Here is a 21,220-nt window from a genome sequence, read left to right on the forward strand (position 1 = left end):
TATTGTCGAAAAGATCATTAAAATTATCTAAAATCGTATATTTTACTCACGTATGAGTCAGGAATGGGTATATTTAAATTTGATGATGGAAATAATTTTTGCGATCCTATTTCAGATCAAACGAATATGGACAAGCCGTTTCACAGATCCAGTCATGGAAAACTAAAATTCAAAATGGGACGGACAAATACAGTAAATAGTACATATAATACATTTCCTTGAGCATTAAACATCCAGTTGTGGAATGCATGTTCATGTAAAGTCGAAATAAGGCGGTAATTTAGAATTTATCAGTACATATTTTGAGTATTTTGAGCAGTGTTTACGTCCACCTTTAGGACTATTCGATATTCATACATATGTTTATGACTTAAAGGCGTGATTCCCGTGAAGACTCCTCAGTATCTTCTTCAACAGCAATAGCCTTCAATTGTCACATCAAAGGCAACGTCAGTAATATTAATTTTTTCATCACATTCAGACATAAAGCCATAAATATACCAAAGAAAGTATCCTTAGATGCAGCTTGTTCAGGGTATTATCATCTCGAGGCATCCAAACGATTAAAGCTACGGATGCTGGGTTCAGACTAAGGACCACGACAAGGGGGAGTGCTACCTCCCACCAGTTCCCACTGGACTCCAGCCACGAGCGACACTGATCTTTGAGGTACCATCAAAGCAAGTTCTCTATGTCGTATACATGAATGTAGATAAAGTTCGATACATCTTGACATTAAAGCCGTGTGTGTATTGTAACAACCACCTTGCAGGCTTACTCTGTTCAATACAGAACACAAAGGTGACAGGTATACAATATTTGCCTACAATTACCTCTGTCTGAGATAGAATAGGCTCAAGCCTTAGTGAGCCTCGTATTGATTAAATCCATCACTTCATTTGTCAACACGACTCGGCAAATGAGAAAAAGAAAAATTGACAGCCAATAAAATGGACAAGTTGGGTGAAAGGGTGAGACTTTTGTATGAATATCGTGTTTATAGCGTAGTAATAATGGGTCCTCTGTGACAGAGAAGAGGCAGCCAAGCATGTCACGCCCATGCTCCTGGATCGCAATGAGGAATGGGGGCCTTGGAAGGGGGATGGGAAGCAATCATAGGGAGGCAAGAACAATCTCGCTTCGTAAAGCGTGAATTGTAAAAACACTCCCGAGGCCACCCTGCTAACTTTCCCAATATCACGGCTCGCTAAGATCAAGTCGTCTCCATTTAAACAAATAGCTTTGGAGATGGGTTTGGTTAACTTGGCTAACACGAGTAGATTTTGCACGCATCTGTCCCATTTGTACCTGATTTATACAGGACAACATTTGCACTGCTATAGTCAGTGTATTTGCTGTTTGTTAACTTCTATCTCTGGCGACAGAGCATTTAACTCGGGAGCAATTAGACTAGAGGATGAATTCAATCTCATATTAGTATTGAATGGGTCGTAGTGTGAAAGCTTACACGAAGTGATTGAGGGTAGCAGGAGGGGGATTTGAAGGCAATTCCGTAATTTACCTTTCGGAAGCATTAATGTTACGTACATTGCGCCGAAATGGGAAGGAGACATTTTGTTGATGAACACAATCTCTGGGGGAGAGGACGGTGTAATGCGACACGCTAGGGTCACGGTCTAGGAGCCCTGACTATCAGTGTGACCCCCTCCCTGTGAGAGCTCTGGGGAGAGGAGGCATCACCCCATTTAACACTGTCTGGTATTCTAAATCATAAAAAAGTCAAACTTCATGAAACTGAGAACTTCATTAAAGTGGCACGTACCAACAATGGTCCCCGTGACGTGGACAAATCGTCATCCGGCTCAGATTCAGCTTGTTCATTAACAGTGTCCAATTATTGCCTGTCTGACTCGTGTTGCTAATAGCAAGCTTACCTCGTTACGTCGTTGCGGGCTAGATTACATTATCTGTCGACTTGATGCAGTAATTTACCACAGGACGTTTAAATAAATACATTTTCAGCGCGTTTACAACACACATTTAACAAGCATAGAATCCAGTTATAACGAGACCGAAAGGAAAAAAGGAAGATGGTTAATTTTCTTTGATGTGTATCTGAAATTTAGTTTTGTGTGATTCCATTTGTAATTAAAAATGAAGATCAATACATGTGTCACGTCACGAAGATGTGTTTTAACTGTTGACCGATAGTCGCTGAAATGACAAGAAGGAAAAACCGAAAAACCGAAAAACCGAGAAATTCTGAAGTATAAACTTGCAATTTGAATTTATAGATTTCATAGTTATAAAGCATGTTGAAATATTTACAATCAGGTCTTTTTTGTTCTTCTGTAACCGACGCACATGAAAAGTCAACACTATCCTTGATGTAAATGAAACACTTACATGTTTCTTTGTTGGTGAAATCCAAAACACGGGATCTACAAATCCCAATCCATAGCTCAGCACCAATATACACTTACATAAGACATATAAAAATGTATTAAAAAAGATATAGGTATGATGAATCTCAGTACATGGTCTCATAAATAAGCTGTTCTTTATAACGACTCTGATATATACTGCATGTGAAGGGTCACATCAAGTTTGTGTCTCGTAATGGCTTCATCATTTCATCGTATACGTTAATTATACTGCACTTCAAATGTATTACAACACATTACATCAAGTCCTTAACACCCTCCCTTCCTATAGTCCATATGTCCAGAAGGTCGGGTCTGATGGTGCGGCAATGACGTCATGGCCTGGCACAAAGGTAACGTCTCGCCCTTGCGGCAAGGCAACTCACGTATCGCCGGCGCTGTTACGATTCAATTGGATGGCTTAGGTATTGCCATGAGAGCAATTCAATTTACAGTGAGTTAACAACATAAAGAAAACAGGCGATCGAGCAGAGCTGTTATACCAGCACGGAGCAAAAACATCATCAAATATTTCTTTTAAAGCACGTCCTCTGTCCCCGACGTGGATTAGAGAGACGCGTTACTGGCGTTGGACCCTTTTCCCGGCACCGCTTCAATCTACTCCTGGACTAGAGGGGATTTGCGGTATTAGGCCTCGACAGGGGGAAGACCCTCTCACTTTATACATAGCTTAGCACTGGTGCCGTATCGCGAGGTGGATTTCTGGAGACTTTCGCCACACCTTTCAACACGGGAGGACATTACCAGTGACGTCTCAACTGGCCATTGATAACAGGCAAACCATTAAGGACGGAAACCATCTCTGACGATCATCGACTTTGGAAGAGCGTAGACAAGGGGCAAGATCTGTGGAACTCCTCGGCTTCTGGGGCACATTCTAGAGATGTCAAGGGTCCATTATGTTGGATGCTATACAGAACATGACGGGTTATGTTAAACTGTAATGAATATTTTTTTAACATTATTTTTTTTCATTTAAAAAATAACACAAATTGTCCACAGTTCCATCGTAACCGAAGTCAAACGCACTGTGTTATGACCGATAGGATTAAAAAATTACAAAATAAAATGGAACATAACATGGTGCAATGAGTCACGCATTAATTAAACTTTCTCAAGTAAAGCAAAGGAAAGAATCTATTTCAAAACGCCCCCAACAATAAACTAAGAACATGATATGTTAATATCCTTGTTTCATTGTGATGTACTAGTTTTGTCAGAAATCTGTTCGATAGACATCACAGACCACACAGTTAACTCTTCAGTGTCATACAGTAACTCTCCACATCACAGACCACACAGTTAACTTTTCAGGGTCACACAGTAACCCTGCACATCACAGACCACACAGTTAACTCTTCATGGTCACACAGTAACTCTACACATCACAGACCACACAGTTAACTCTTCATGGTCACACAGTAACTCTACACATCACAGACCACACAGTTAACTCTTCAGGGTCACACAGTAACTCTACACATCACAGACCACACAGTTAACTTTTCAGGGTCACACAGTAACCCTACACATCACAGACCACACAGTTAACTCTTCATGGTCACACAGTAACTCTACACATCACAGACCACACAGTTAACTCTTCAGGGTCACACAGTAACTCTCCACATCACAGACCACACAGTTAACTCTTCAGGGTCACACAGTAACCATACACATCACAGACCACACAGTTAACTCTTCAGGGTCACACAGTAACTCTACACATCACAGACCACACAGTTAACTTTTCAGGGCCATACATGCACTCTACACATCACAGACCACACAGTTAACTCTTCAGGGTCACACAGTAACTCTACACATCACAGACCACACAGTTAACTTTTCAGGGTCATACATGACACACCACAGACCACACAGTTAACTCTTCAGGGTCACACAGTAACCCTACACATCACAGACCACACAGTTAACTTTTCAGGGTCATACATGCACTCTACACACCACAGAACATAAAGTTAACTTTTCAGGGTCATACATGACCTCTACACATCACAGACCATACATTTAACTCTTCAGGGTCATACAGTAACTCTCCACATCACAGACAACGCAGTTAACTCTTCAGGGTCTTACATGAACTCTACACATCACAGACCAAACATGAGCTCAATACATCACGTCAGACAAGAACTCATTTGGCTTTAGGATACTTCACAAAAATACCTCTGAAACACGGGAACAGAACATACGTTTGTTTCAGAGAGACTTTATTTCTCGAGTACATACAGTATTTGCGCAGGAGAGAGATTTTCAGTAATAATGATTGCTTCACGATGAAGGCAGTATATGATAATATCCGATTGCGAAACAATACATGTATTAAATTACTGAAACAGACATAATCTCTGTCCCCTTCCCACAGATATGGACAAGAAACACGTGTGGCAATCATAATTGTGTCAATTGTGTCTTCCTACGTTACTTGGTATGTTTTCCGTACAGCCATCAAAAGAAGGACAATACTGTGTTGTTGTTGGAAATGGGTTTTTCAATTTAGTTTTAACACATTGCATGAAAAGTGTTTGCGTTTTTAACTTGTGCTTGCCACTCTGACATACTTCTCTTTGGGTAGGGGGTATTTGTGACATTACTCTAATTACTCAATAACTTATCTCTTGTCCAGTTTTAAAACGTGTCAGAAATATTTATTTATTTATTTAGTGTGCAAGTGCGTACATAACAGAGGACGCTATAAGTACCTTGATCAACACTCTAAACACAACCAAATACATGTATACATATTATCTTGTCAAATGTTATAATTATGTTTCTTAAATGTTATAATTCATTCATTCTTTGACACAAACAATCACTCACATAAAATATTGTGATTAATATACTATTAACCTAGTATTAAGTAAGTCTGGAAATTCTTGTTAGTAAGATATAACATGATCCATATATGTTGTACATGCTGTGTCTCCAATTGTTGTAACATGTGTCACCCAGTACTGCCTCGTGTGTGGCGCTCCGTGTACTAAGTTACATCGTCAGTCCCACCGATATGGGCTCAACATTCAGATATGCTCTCAATGTGATATTACTAAACAAAGATTCACTAAACAAAGATTCTGCCAACGCGTGGACCACCATTGCCAAATATGATCCAACACAAGCATAGCAGAGGATTATATGTGTTAGACAGCATTCAATTACAATGCTTAAAATCTGGCATGACATTTAATCAGTGGAATCTAAAGTAGCTCAATAGTTCCCACGTGCTGTCTAATGACCCAATGGTCCATTTGACCATGCATTATCAAACGAATACAGATAACTCAACGTTTGAATTATGTATGTTTAAACTTACTACAAGGACTAACAGCTTATGCTACATTAGTTTTATCTGCAAATCTATTATGAGCCGTAACTCATAATGGTCTTATAAGCAATCAAATATGTTGCCCTTTTGTACTCAAGAGAGTCGTTTACCGAATAAATTCACGAAACATTGGGCAAGAGTGATTATGGCGTTTTGTCTGTAATAAGGCCTGTTTAAGATGCTCGTTTGCGGACACAATGCAGATAGGTCATGAAACATTCATACTATCATAAACAGAGGTAATAGGCTGGGAGGTTGTGTGTTGAACTGCGGGACTCTGTCGAACCAGGATAAACAGGGAAATTAATCCTTGTCGTGATGACAGGGGCGTATTATGTATATATCAATCAACGCATAAGTTTAATACCAGTTTCTTATGTCTGTTCAGTTTCATACACATGTTGTCCCACGCCATACATAATGTCCATTTAAGTACATTTGTGTGTACAAATATGCGTTCCAAGACCTCTGAGAATGTCCGCTCTGTTATGAACATATCAAGACGTTTGACGTCGAAGTGGTGTAATTTTAGAAACTGTCGAAATTCCTGATGCTTTAAGTAGTCAAATCATCGACACCTTTCAACTTTTCCTAACAGTTTGCCCACATGTATATTGGCTCTCTGGTCGTTCTCGATAAGCCATGGTGATTCCTTGGACGTTCTCGATATAAGCCACGGTGATTCCTAGGACGTTCTCGATAAGTAGTGATGTTTATTTTAATGTTCTCGGTCAATCATAATGCTTCCTTGAAGTCCTCGCTAAGTCACAATGTTTCTTTTGACGTTATCAACAACTCATAATGCTTCCTTTGACGTTATCAACAACTCATAATGCTTGCTTTGACGTTCGCGACAAGAAATGGTACTTAATGTGACGTTCTCGACAAATCATAATGCTTTATTTGACGTTCTTGATAGGTCATAATGCTGTATTTGACGTTCTTGATAGGTCATAATGCTTTTTTGGTGTTCTCAATATTTCAAAATACTTCCTTTGACGTTCTCAATAAGTTATTATGCTTCCTTTGACGTTCTCGATTAGTCATAATACTTCCATTGACGTTTTCGATAAGTCATGCCTTCTTGGGTGTTCTTGGTATGTCAAGATAAATCAAATGCTTCCTTTTATGTGTTTGTAAATTATAATGTTTCCTTTGATGTTCTTGACAAGTCATATGAGTTCTTTGACGTTATCGACAAGTCATATTGGTTTCTTTGACGTTCTCGACAAGTCATATGCTTCTCGGTTTCTCGTTAAGTCATAATGCTTCCTTTTAGGTTCTCGGTAAGTCATAATGCTTCCTTGGGTGTTCTTGGTAAGTCATGATGCTTCCTTTGGCGTTCTCAACAAGTCAGGCGCTTCCTTTTAGCTTATCGGATGTTCTCGACAAGGCATACTGCTTCCTTTGACGTCCTCGGTAAGTTATGACGCTTTCTCTGACGTTATTGATACTCAATGTGACGTTCTTGATAAGTCATAATAAAAGATATAGTGATAAGAAAACATATTTTAATATATTGATTATTAATTTATACAATCAAAACAAATCCACATATGCGTTTGTGCGTGACTTTCCCTAATTGAGCAATCAAATTTATGGATTGTTTTAGAAATATCAAGCATAAAAAGTTTTGTGTGAGAAACACCGCTAAAAAACTTTTAAAAGGTCGTCTTAACCATGAAAATATTTATAAAACCGTTTGAATATAATTTTGTCCTGGTCATTAACTTATCATTCATCCAGCAAACTCCTGCTCAATATCGGAACTCATGAATTAAAGATAAAATACTTAATACAACTGAATTTCAAATGTTTCAATTTCTAGCATTTATTTTTAGCGTTAATCAAAGGGGTCAGTTCCCCCCTTAAGAAGCGCGCCGTGGAAATGAGTGAAGCCTTTGTCGCATCAATTAGCTACCTTGTTGAGGAGGGATGAACCACTACTTAACATCTCACAAGGCCTTGGAACATTATGCCCGTCCTTCTGGCGTGAATTCCATGACAAATTTGGTGTCCATCCATCACTTTTCCGGCAAATTGCGCATTTATCTCTATGCACGCGTTCCCCATCGCTCGCCCAGCTTGTTCTCCGGCCGAAACAAAGCCCGTTGGATACCTGGTGTCCGAGCCTCATCATCAGGATAATCCGGGATGATCCCAGGGCCGAGAACAGCCTGCCAATAAGGTAGAGGATTCTGTAACTTGATCCTATGGATTAACGATATTACGTGGATTCATTAAGATTCGATTGCTACTTAAAGGCAACGAGAGATTTTATTGGATCGGGGAGTAAAATATTGACGAACTATTTCTGGGCTGGGGATACAGTATGTCGAATCTCAGACACTGAAAGGTATCAACGTCTGCCAGGAATTTCTATAGATGCTTGTTAATGGTAAATTTTAAACTTAAGAGGGGAAAGAATGGGAAGCCATTTATAATTTATCACAGGCATATATTTATAATATTATTTGATTACCGTTGTTTAGACTCTAAAATGACAGTAAGTCAATAACATTACGTCTCTTAATACATAATTTCTAAAATAAAAATAATTAATGTAGATGTTTAAATTTTCCAAAGTATTATTCAAGTATGTATGTCTACACCTCATTATGTTTTTACATATATGTAGAATTTTAGAAATATAGAAAATGAACTTTATAGATTTGGTTTTCATCATTCAATGTTTTGTCAAATTGTAATTCATCATTACGAAAACAAGCCGGTTATAAATCAATATCTGAAAATATCATAAATATTTAATACAGACATAATCATAAAAACAAAGTCATTATATTATCAAATGTGAAAGAAACATAGGAAGACTGTCCGTGAAATAATGATAAACCAGGTTTGAAAATATCGGATGCAACTATTATTTTATTATTTTTTCCAAACGCAAATTAAATTATATTTGATCAGGTTCAAAACTCCAGGACCTCCATGCCTTGTGTCCGGCCATTACCCGAGTCTGCGTGTATGTTTTCAGTATTGGCACCTACGTAGAACCGTAGCTAATCATCCCGCCTAGATTCAATCGGACAGTGTATTTGTGTGCCATTGTTGCCAATGAACTGTGCGGTAGATATTGCTAGAAATCCGCCTGCCTTGCCACGAGTCCAATGGGACGGTGACGCACACTCTGTGTTTTTAGTTTATCCTTCTCTCAAATTCATTCAACCACTTCTTCAAATATTTTCATCAGGGTATTATGGGGTCTGGTATTCAAAGACCCACCACCGTCAGAATTTATTATTTACAATTCTGACACGTCCAACAATGCCGGGCATCAAAGCTGATTACTGCGTTATAAGGACGGGCGGAGCTCTGTGGCCGACCATGCACACCTCCGCATCTGCGCGCAGGTACATTTTCAATTGGGTACTAAGTATTAGTAAGGGTGGTCAGTTCATACGCTGCCAAATAACTAACACTCTCAGACATACCACAAGCAAATGAGTTGGGTGACCACGGATATCTGCCTTTTACGCCAATCTGTTTCGTCGGAACATCGATACTGTTTATTCTGGCGTTGCTGTTTTATATTAAAATATGACAGCTAAAATAATATGATGCATATTCCAATATACAGAAACCTGTAGATTGAAGATTATTTCTGATATAAATATTTCAGCGCTGTCATATTGGGGGCGTATAACGCTAAACACGCAGAAAACCAAACCTCCACAATTCTACAAATAACATATAACGTTTATTGAACTTTATTTTCGCTTGTGTGTGCTAAAACGTTATAGCGGGGTCATGTTACACTCACATCCATTTATTATTTCAAACACTTAGTCCTTATATTCATTTTGGATAAATTACCAGTAAAGAGTATTGTTTCAAAAAGAGTAGAGTGGAGTAGAGTGGGATCGTGTAACTGATGGCACTGAAAGGAACACCCCACCATCAGACTGAACCAGGGACCCAAGCGAAACTGTTCCTTGCACTTCCCACCGTTGTATTCTGGCTCCGTTGAAGCACATCTACGCACTGTGCATAATTTACATGCTGTATCGAATGAGGACAACAGTCCCGCAGTGGGAGCCCACACCGAAGCGAGCCCAACACATTAGCACATGCTTTGTTGGAATAATTAAACTTTAATACCCAATAACACATTGACTCCTATATCCCCGAAGGTGTTGGTTTTAATCTTTAAGATATTCTTGATTTTATTGAAATAGTTTGCATATTGACGTTGAGCAACTTTGGTATATGGGTTTCATGTCATTTGTTTTCCGCCGCATTAAATATTCAGTGTTTAGTTTTCATGTAAATAGCATTATAGTGAGACGTAGAAGGGGACATTTGTCACAATGTTTCCTTAAAGGATTATAATGGTCATTGTGCAATTTAATCAAATATAATGATAATGGTGCTCCCATGGAGTAATAATGTTTTAAAAGTCTTGCATTTCAAAGGCTTATTATTCTTTTGTGAAACTACATTATACATTGTCTTGCATTTTTCTCATCATTCGGGATATAATGTTAATAGTGTTTAATCAAAAGAAAATGGCATATTTCTCATGTGGGCGTTGCAATAGCCGTGAATAGACTTATGAATTTTGTAATATCTTCAGCCACAAAAGAGCAATGCATAATTAATTAATTGATAACATTTCTTACATATTCTCATGAATGATCCAAAATAAATATGTAATATGACATCGTCTGTTTATATTGAGTATGCAATTATATATTCTGTTTATGTTACCTAGTTTAGTGTTACATAAATCTTCGAATTCCTTCGATGATATCTTGGACACCTTGTTTATTACTGACGTTGCGAAGACATTCACATCAAACTTTAAGCGGCTGCCATAGATTTGACCGAATAAAACATGACAACTTTACTGCGTTTTTGTGTGTGTTATTTTCTTTGCTATGAGTGTATCGTATTTTGCTGTCCCATTGGAATATGTAATACATTTATATTTCAACACTTGGTTGATTGCTTTATGAAACCTGGATGTTCTGATGTGAAACTGACACGGGTTACCACGGCTGGCCATGATGTACAACTTGGCACAACACTGCTGGCCACATGATGGTACTTGCTGCTAGTTGTCTCCGCATTAAGGGGCTAAAACAGAGACTGGTCGGCTAGGTGTCAGTATACTGTGCCTGAGTGAGGTATTCCTGTTAAAATACGGCATGGTATCTCAGTGTGCTAGAACTATTAGTATAAGAATGAGTCCGGACTAGTACAAGCAGACACGCGCACACACACACACACAGAGAGAGAGAGAGAGAGAGAGAGAGAGAGAGAGAGAGAGACAGTCAGACAGACAGACAGAGAGAGACAGAGAGATACAGAGAGGGAGAGGGAGAGACAGAGAGACACACAGAGAGAGAGAGAGAGAGAGAGAGAGAGAGAGAGAGAGAGAGAGAGAGAGAGAGAGAGAGCCCAATTTCACAAAAATAGTAGTTACTAATTACCTCCCCAGTTGAACTCATCGGGGCTCACATACGTCAAATAAACAATAAAATATTTTTTTAAAAGCACCAACCACAGATAATAACCAGTCTCGATTATCGCCGAAACAGATTCCAATAGCGCCAAAGGCAAAACAGTGATGGCAATTATATGATTGATATGAAAGTGATCAGGTGCTCGAGAGAAGGGTAAGCATGTCAGTAACCTACCAACACCCCTACATCCCATCGTGTTAGGAGACAATCAGCATGTTGTATCTACCGGTAGCACCGCAACACGCACAATTTGCATTTAAAAGTAAGCGTTTGTTTGTAAAGGCCAGCTATTTTCTCTGGGTCATAACTATGGCAACATGACGTCACTGATGACGTAGATCGTTCTTTTCATAAGTAGTTCCAACAGAACGTAGTACACCGACTTACACAATCATCACCTGCCTGTCGTAATCACAAGCAGGCGTCACGTGATATTACGCACGTACCTAGAAGTTATTGTGATAATCTCGTCGGTGCACCTTCATACACAATGGACCGCCTCCGTGGTCTAGTGGTAGAGCGTCCGCCCGGAGAGCGGAAGGTCCAGGGTTCGATCCCGGGCCGCGTCATACAAAAAGACGTTAAAAGATTGTACTTGTTGTTACCCTGTCTGGCGCTCGGCATTAAGGGGCTAAAACAAGGACTGGTCGGCTCGGAGTCAGTATACTGTGTCTGAGTGGGGTACTCATGTTAAACTGCGGCATGGTATCTCAGTGAGCTAGCACTATAAATCGGCATCAGTCCGGACTAGTACAAGCAGCCACACACACACATACACGTGCATGCACGTCGCTATATAAGTGCAATAATCTTGGACGTTTTTCACCTCACCTCACCTCATACACAATGTATAACCAACGTTTTGACACTGTAAAGTATATTGTTTGTTTATCCAACCCTACTAGTTCGTTATAAGCTACGTTATATCATGTATGCCACCTTTAGGTTGAATACGGTTACTACCTTAGTGATGTTACGAACACCTAATGCTCCCTAATGTACACCAAGTGGCATGGAGGCCTCGCCCACCTCACTGCACACACTAGTAAACCAGCTACAGGGGTCTACCTGTTCCTTGACAACAAGTCCGACTGAGCTAGTTTGTCTCGCCTGACTTAGTGATCTCCAACCTAATTACAAAATGCAATATTTGATTTCACATCCACGCACCGTCGGGAGGTGGTATTATTTTATTTACAAAAGGCAAAAATTAAATCTGAGTCAGCACCCCTTAATCCGGTAAATTAATTCTATTTGCCACACAGCAGCACAATGAAGAAAACACATCGGAGCGAATATCATCACGCATAGAGCAAATAGGTTTACCAAGCTTTACAGTCACAAATCAATGAGGCATTCTGTGGGTGCCTTTCAGCGAGTTTCACACAGAGGCCTGGAGTAGTTTCACACAACATACACGCTAATGTCTTCGCAAAATGCATGCTGCCTTTCTTAAGATATACGATCAGATTGAAGCCATACATAAACCTATTCATTTAACACACTGCCTCATTTATGATAGGAAATATTGCTTCTTGTTGCATTATTGTTGAAGGAAATTGAAGTGCTTGGTATTCTAATTTAATCAGTATTACACGCTTGGGCCGGACACCCACAACAAGCGCCTGCTTTATGTAGTCACATAGGTTAGAACTTTCATTATGTCACCATCCAAGTTCTCATTGGCAAAACAGATGGGGAGTTCATTACAACTAGTTTCGGGATCAAATAATATTTTCCTCCACAGAAAAGCAGAACAATAAGACTCCTAATCAGACATTTGCGTCAACAGTAACATTGTTGGACTAATCCTTTGCATGTGGGAATACTCGCCTAGTGTTTCTAGTCTCAACATGAATATGCCATCAAGCAGTCTGCGACAAGGTCGTATATTCCGTCCTTTGTTGTCCACAAAAACTCCATCAATATTGTAACTTTCTGTCAGGGAAATCCCGCAAGAGTGACACACTAAATAAAGATTTGATAATATCTTTCCTGATGAAAGACCGATCTATAAAGGCTATGATATTCTGATTGAATAAAAGACAAAACTAAATATTTTCCAATCTGTTTATTCCTTGCGGACGGAAGGATATCCGCCGAAAGCGGCTATTTGTACAGGCTGTAGCGAGCGTATTCGGTCACTAATTAACATGTGTATGGATATCAAATATGATAAGGATAATACAGACTTATAGTTCGATCCATTTCTCAAGCAATGATAACTAAGATGCAGAGCCGAGAACATTACATTGGTAATTTGAAAACAACGACGGGAAAGCGATAAACACTCCTTATTAAAGTCGTATACGCTGTGTTCGTACCAGATCCTTCTCTCTCTCTCTCTCTCTCTCTCTCTCTCTCTCTCTCTCTCTCTCTCTCTCTCTCTCTCTCTCTCACTGCTCATATACAGGGAAATATATTATCAGAAGTTATGCACGTAATATGAACACAACACTAGCACACGCGTAATTGTTAAAAACTTGTGACATTGTGGACGTAAAACAGCCAACATGTTACATGGCGTCATAATATTAATGACGTCACAGTGTATTATTGTTGACGTTATATTGACCCTTTCAGCGCCAATATAATATGAAAGACACTCCTTAATTACAGCAAATTATAAGTGTGGATAATGGATGTCCAATATAAAAAAATTATTGAAAGAGAAATATCCCAATGATATCCTCACACTTTGTAGCGGGGTTGATCTTAGTACGTATGTTCCCAGGTCTGTTGCAGCAAGGACAGTGTGGCATGTGTGTGGTCGTGAGTGAGTGAATGAGTTGGTTGTGTTCAACGCCGTCTTGAACACTATTTCAGTATTAATATTTCAACTTTATATATTGGGGGGACCCGAAATGGTGTCCTTAAAATTGCCATTACCACTTTGGTGACACACAACAACTGCGGCAGTACCTCGGCCCTATATTAAATTGATTGACTTTGAGAAAGTTTAACACAGATTAAATCTTCCTGTATCAACTAGATGATAATGTTAAACTGGTTGGTACAATGTTAGCTGAATAACGCTGAAACCAATAATCTAAGAACCTCTTTACGGTTAATTACCGGCACGTCTGAATCACTCAATAGGCCAAATATTGTCACAATAACCAGGTTAATTATTTAGTTAGGTTTTTCTAACCTCCTACCGTGACCTGTTAATAATGCATACACAGTGCAATTGATATTACGACTGAATGGTATCAAGCTTTCAAGTACTATATTTCAGTTGCTCTAGGTATGCCAGTGGGAGATTTGTATTGACGTTAGACGCCATTGTCACGGTTATTACACCAAAATCACGACAGGCGACATAGAATGTCCTTCAGAAAGTGTACACACATGGTGAAGTGACAACATATTTTCAAGTGGACCTTTAACCATGGAGTTTCCAGGTGTGACCTACGTTAATAGTTTATTAATCCGATCGGATCCTGAGTAAGGATCTTTAGGATCCTGAAGTAGACACACTGGAGGACAAAAACTTGGGACAAGGATAGACGTAGAATTGCGTCCCATAGCCATAGAATTGCGTCCTTAGTCGTAGAATTTCGACACTTAGTCGTAGAATTGCGTCCCTTAGTCATAGAATAGCGTCACTTTGTCGTAGAATTGCGACACTTAGTCCTTAGTCGGAAAAGTATTCCCCTTTAGTCGTAGAATTATGTCTATTAGTCGTAGAATGGCGTCCCTTTGTCGCAGAATTGCGTCCCTTAGTCGTAGAATTGCGTCCTTTGTCGTAGAACTGCGTCCCTTAGTCGCAGAATTGCGTCCCTTAGTCGTAGAATTGCGTCCGTAGTCGCAGAATTGCGTCCCTTAGTCGTAGAACTGCGTCTTTAGTCGCAGAATTGCGTCCTTTAGTCGTAGAATTGCGTCCTTAGACGTAGAACTGCGTCCCTGGTCGTAGAACTGCGTCCCTTAGTCGCAGAACTGCGTCCCTTAGTCGCAGAATTGCGTCCCTTAGTCGTAGAATTGCGTCCTTAGTCGCAGAATTGCGCCCCTTAGTCGTAGAATTGCGTCCTTAGTCGTATGATCCTGGCTCCAGGTCCAACATCGGACTGATTCTTCGTTTGTCAGCACCGACCCGCGTCCACGGGTTACACCAAAGTGGTCAAACGTCAAAGACCTGAATCACATTAAGCTTACACGCCGAGAGAGCATATACTTATTGAAAACCAAACTTAACCCACTGGTAAAAAAATACGTTCGGTTGATGTAAAGTGGGTACACGTGCCGGCCTCTTTCTTCTATGAGTGATGGTTGCTTGACAGTTAGCACAGGACATGCGTACACTTTTCGCGAACACCTGGTGTTATCCCTGATTTTCTTTGATCAATTCGTTTAATTTTTCATCCCCCAGCTGAACACAGTAGATCACCCTTGCACGTTTAACTAGATAAACGGACATCTCGAAGAGGACTTGGTTATGTTGGACTTGAAGGAAAGCTTCGCGATAACCGATTTTCGACAAGACGCAGTTGTTTAATTTCATTAAGTAAAGTACAGTCAAGGAATCGGGTTGATTCCAAGACTTACAAACATTCGACATAGCCGTACTCTAATACACCGTATACAATTCTAAATATTGTATTTTATTCATGCAGCCGCAAGATCGTATAGATTTGAACAGTCTCGCATGTCATACATCTCTCTAAATTAGCATGTTAATGGCCTGGTCCCCACTTCTTAGTGGCAATGTCTTCACAAGCCCAGGACGCCTCTTCATAAGCTATGTTAAGGATCCTTCTTGATGGATATCTCATTGTTATCAATCGTTTATACATTGATCATTTGGTTAGAATTATTCTGGTGTCGTTGTCTGTAATCCTCGGTGTGCCAGTCCTGGTCTTAAAACTTTAATCAACTTAATAATCAGACGAAATAGAGAAAAAATATGAATAAACCCTGCCCCCAAACCTATTGACAAGCCATAACAATAATGATTGATATTCATCATTACAACACGATCGTCAGTCAATTTATATTTCAACACCTATTTGAAAAGGCAAATAACGTCGGCGAACTATCAATTACTAGGCAAACAATAAAATATTAATACAGTGCCATTACAGGCTGAACTGCATGTCCGACCTTACTGTTGGACAGATGTTTGGGGGAATCCTACCCAATTCTTTGGCTATTCTCATGGAGATACAACGATTCCAAATGAAGAGGGTCCAATTCTAAATGGCAAGTCGTCATTCATCACGTGGGCTCGTGAGCGTCGCGCGGCTGTCTCGCGATGAAAGGCGCGGGGCGCAAACGCGGAGAAGGATTCGCGGAAAGATAATTGGTTGAAAAGAGTACTCTCATGGGATGCTTGCTGCGGAGGCACTGCGTCAGAACAAATGGGGATCTCTTATCGCGACAGTTTTCCTTCTGTTAATTGATCTTTTATCAGATGCTCAACAAACTGAGAGCACCAAAAAGCAAATATTGTTCCGCGATTGTCGAATCTTTATTGAAACGACAAGTCAATATTTTGAAAATAATACCCTTTCATTAAGTTGGCCTCTTGTTCACAGGGCAGTGTTCAATGATCGTGGATGGCGGGTTAGGCTCTATCCGGGACATCGCGTACATCCATGTCAAGTGGACGAGCACTGAAAGACAAGATGGTAATTAAAAACATACCATCACACTCAGAGCAAACAGCCTTTATTAATTTATATTTGAGGGAGAATTGACTTCTATTCGACTTTTATTAAAACCTTGTGTGAACTCAATAGCATGTTGACACTTGGTGTCTCAAACGTGGACAATGATATTTCGTCTGGCTGCTGCCGTCACATCTCTCGCGAGATCTCGTTCATCAGATGACCAAGGAGTGTTAAAGCGCATCATGTCACACAACAAGGGGATTCATGGAATATTTGATTTAGGCTTCAACTCACAATGACATGAATTAAGGTATCAGTTCTTGGATTGTCCAACATTGTGTTGGTCCTGTGTATTCAGTATGCTGTTATTACAATCATAGGTACAAGCAATTAAAACTTGAAATCGTTTGCTTTTAACATTGAATATAGTAACTGTTTCATTGATACGGTATGCAAAACATCCAGAATTTCAATAAAGTGGCAAAAAAACCGATATGCTTTAATAGTTTTCCATGAAACCTTTCCTCACGTTCGAATCAAAGCCAATTCAAACATTGTCTAAAGGTGAAGGTAAAACAAGTTAACCAATATTTACAGATACCTACATGTAAATATGTCATCATTTTCGGACCGGTACTGTTTGTCAATATTTCATTCATCTCTTTTCCATTTCTTTGTTTGCATCAGTTTCTTTCATCATCACTAGTATGATTAAAACACGAGTCTTCGTCTTGGATTTAACTCTTGTGAGAAAATATCCAAGCGAATAGGGCTGGGACGGGTAACTCGGATACCCGGGACGGGTGGATACTGAGGAGGACCCGGGTACCAACAGGACTACCCGGACCCAGTGTTAGTCATGTGATATATAGTTTAATGACAAAAATTGTCTAGAACTCTATGGTTACACTACAAGTCACTAATGCATTTATTTCTGACTACGCAATCATTTCTTTTGACTTTTTATATGGTTGAATAAAGATCTAACTTAAATCAACTTCAGTGTATGCATGACCAGATCGTTTAATACATGTATCTTAATACGTTTTGCAAGTGCTGTGGTAAAAACAATTACCAATCGGACATTTTGTATCTCTTCAGACCTACAGTGGGTACCCGGGTAGGGTCGGGTAATAGAGGAGTGGGTACCCGGGTAGTAAATTTGGACTCGTCCCAGGCCTACAAGCGAATGACCTCCCCGGTAAGTGATGTCGGTTGAATTTGAAGTGTGGAAAATTACAAGCAACACGACATAAACTGCCAAATCTGCAGGACTGAACATGTAGCCCGAACTAAAACATGATAGAAAACTTCTCCTAAACCCATTCCTTCCTTTCACTGCATAGCTTAACGAGGTTCCGCAATCATGAACAATTGAAGAACGTCAACGCCTGATTTCTGTCGAATACCAATAACCCGAGCTGTAGGAATCTATAAACAGCTGTTATTAATGTTCCTTGGGTCTAATCGCTGGTTAAGTTGTGTCGTCCGACTTAAAAGGACAGTAATGTCTCCATTGCTATGTCAGCTATTCACAGGGAGACTGTTGGCTTCGTCTAATCGATGTAACCCAGATCAACCATCACTCCCCTGCTCAAGACGATCAAGAAGCCAAAAAGCTGATTCAAAAGGCAAATATTTGTCCGACCCCTGATTTCGATAAAGTCAATGAAATTAATAGCAACTTAGAAACAAATTCTTCCTCCGCGTGACATGGGTGTAAAAGACCGGAAGAGCCACTATCGACAGTTTGATGCGGGGGTCAATTTAAAAATTGGAACCCAGACAAACTTACGATCCATTTCCGTTCAGATACAGAGGAACTTGGAGGTAATGGCTAGCGAAATAACAAACACTGAATCAATGCAAGTATTCAACTAAGGTCTGGGCCCGGTAATATGGCGAAAGCTGATGAACGACCCTAATGGAACTCTCTAGTATTTCCGTTGATCCACTTCCGGCGCGCCCCTTTCAGCCGCGAGATTTTGCGTGACCCAGAATTCCGCGTGTCAATGGCGGTCGACGTCACAAAGCGAAATGATCGCGTGGTGATGTTGTTTTCTTCCTGTCAGCTAATATTTGCCTTGCATGACAGCAATAATATGTAATTGAGACGTGGACTACTTCCACAAGTGATTATCATGCTAGTTTTCTCTTAATCGGGTTTATATGTTTTGATTTGCATGTTCTATATGGAGATACAGACATTAAGAAGACGAAGTATGGTAATGAAAGCTTTCGATCTACACGTTTCTGTAGGCCTCTTATAAAAGCGCTATTTGATAATGGTGGTAATATAATTTAGATCTTTAACCAATATTTTAGTGAACTTGTTTAATAATTATGTAATTACGTTTTTGTAATTTTATTGGACATCAATATATAAATATAAGAAATGTTGATTTAGAGAGTTGGTTTCCTATTTATTCAAAGTCTGGGCCAGTGAAGGGTCCGAGACGGTGCCAAAAGCATTAACCAACAATACCCGGCCTGTCGTGTACTTTCCATATCTTCTATAAATATTATAGTGACATTAAAAAAACATTAACGTTACCCTACCGCCACGGGTCGGGTACTTATAGAATATTAAAGCGCAATAAAATACAAATTAACGTTATGTGGTACATTGGTAGATGTTTGTCTTGGAAATCATGCTAATTATGCTTAAAATGTAAATCGTGTTAATCGAAAAAAGTGTTTTCTAGTTCCAGTGTCAGCCACTGCTGTCATTGTGATGATATTAGTCATTCAATATCAGCAAATTACGGCACAAACAGGGCTAAGCACCGAGTCGAGTCTTTATAACGCTTCACTTAGCAATATTCCAATCTTTGTGATTTTCTGGAAAGACAGACACATTCATATAAGAGTAACCAAATTTAGTCCTTTATTTCAAAGGTACATACGGTTTCTAGAGTTATTAATCTACACTCGGAGCAAAGGTGAGAGGGTGTAACAGACGTTTCAGGAGTTGCTGAAAGTGAGTTCGAATCCCAGATTCAACGCGATTATGATCCTTAGTATGCTAGAATAATACCAGTGCTTACCAAATTTCTAATATAATGTGTTTGTTGGACATACCTTCTCACGACATTCTGTGTCATCGCTGTTGTCATGGTGATGTAATACTGGGTTGATAACTCATCTCCTCAAACTATCCAGTGTCATCGCTGTTGCTATGGTGACGTAATACTGGGATAGAAAATTCATCTTACAACATCCCATGTAGTCACTGTTGCCATAGTGATGTTATACTGGATTAGATAACTCTCATCTCCTCACATTTTCCCGTGTAGTTACTGGTGGGACATATCCAGACCGACTCGGGCCTGTTTAGGCTATCTGATTTACCACTGGGTCCTTTCCTCAATCGAATCAACCCCACACTGTAAGTTGACTGTACCCGCTCTCCCCCTGGACAGAAGAACAACCAACTTTATGATTAGTTTAATTCAAGGAGCATGAAGGCTTGTATGTATCTATATACATTAAAAACCCATTAAATTCTGATTTTATTTAATCCTTTAATACTCACCTACGCGTCCTTTCGGCAACGCCACGACGGACAATGTGTTGAATCAAGAATGTGATACATGCGCAACCATGTGTTATACCACTTGATACAAACTTAACAGCCCCACGCGTATTATATATACATTACTCACATATGTCAATACGTAGAAAACCGGAAAGTCGGCGTTTCTGGAGAAAAGTCAGTTTACAAACAAAAGGTGCCCTAATCTTTACCCGCGAACGCATATATGGTATTAGTATAGTTCTCTCCGGTGCTGGCGATGTGTGAGATGTCGCTTGCCTGATTAAGCTGGAGTTTGTGTCGTTTATGACCCTACAGGTGCGCAGTGGTAGGATACATTCTTATACGACACCTGGGTCTGACGTTTGTGAATGTGCCTGATGTTAAGTATACTGCTGTGGAACACTGGAGTTAGATCAAACTCGTGAATACAGAGGAACCCCGCCTGTAATCACCTGAAAACTACGTGCTGTTATAGATAAGGGTAGAAGTGGTGTATATAGTCTTCATATTTATTCAAAAGTTATTTCCAAGTGAGTGGATTTCATTGGGCTAGGAATAATACTGGGTGGCGTTGAGTTTAGGAGTTCTTGTTGGGAAGAAAATGGGGTGGTGTTGGAAAAATAGTACATTTGACTGTGCTGAGAGAAATAGGAACTGTGTTGGGGAAATAGTACATTTGACTGTGCTGAGGGAAATAGGAACTGTGTTGGGGAAAATGTACATTTGACTGTGATGAGAGAAACGTGAACTGTGCTGGGGAAATAGTACATTTGACTGTGATGAGAGAAACGTGAACTGTGCTGGGGAAATAGTACATTTGACTGTGATGAGAG

General features: G+C 39.8%; 1 long non-coding RNA gene across 2 annotated transcripts in view; it reads right to left on the bottom strand.

The window, feature by feature from the left end:
• The window catches only part of LOC124136704, a 38,336-nt gene extending 18,097 nt beyond the window's left edge, over positions 1 to 20,239 (bottom strand). Inside the window, exons 1-3 of one of the 2 annotated variants that reach the window (XR_006861407.2) lie at positions 19,931 to 20,239; positions 16,745 to 16,852; positions 7,643 to 7,931 (exon numbers count right to left, since the gene is read on the bottom strand). This is a non-coding gene — a long non-coding RNA (uncharacterized LOC124136704). Of the gene's footprint in view, positions 1 to 7,642; positions 7,932 to 16,744; positions 16,853 to 19,930 lie in introns of those variants that run through there. The other variant, XR_006861406.1, reaches the window with a different exon arrangement.
• Between the last annotated feature and the right edge of the window lie 981 nt (positions 20,240 to 21,220).

The sequence above is a fragment of the Haliotis rufescens genome, unplaced genomic scaffold (genome assembly GCF_023055435.1).
Source record: "Haliotis rufescens isolate VD_foot unplaced genomic scaffold, xgHalRufe1.0.p SCAF_1, whole genome shotgun sequence".
Taxonomy (NCBI): Eukaryota; Metazoa; Mollusca; class Gastropoda; order Lepetellida; family Haliotidae; genus Haliotis; species Haliotis rufescens.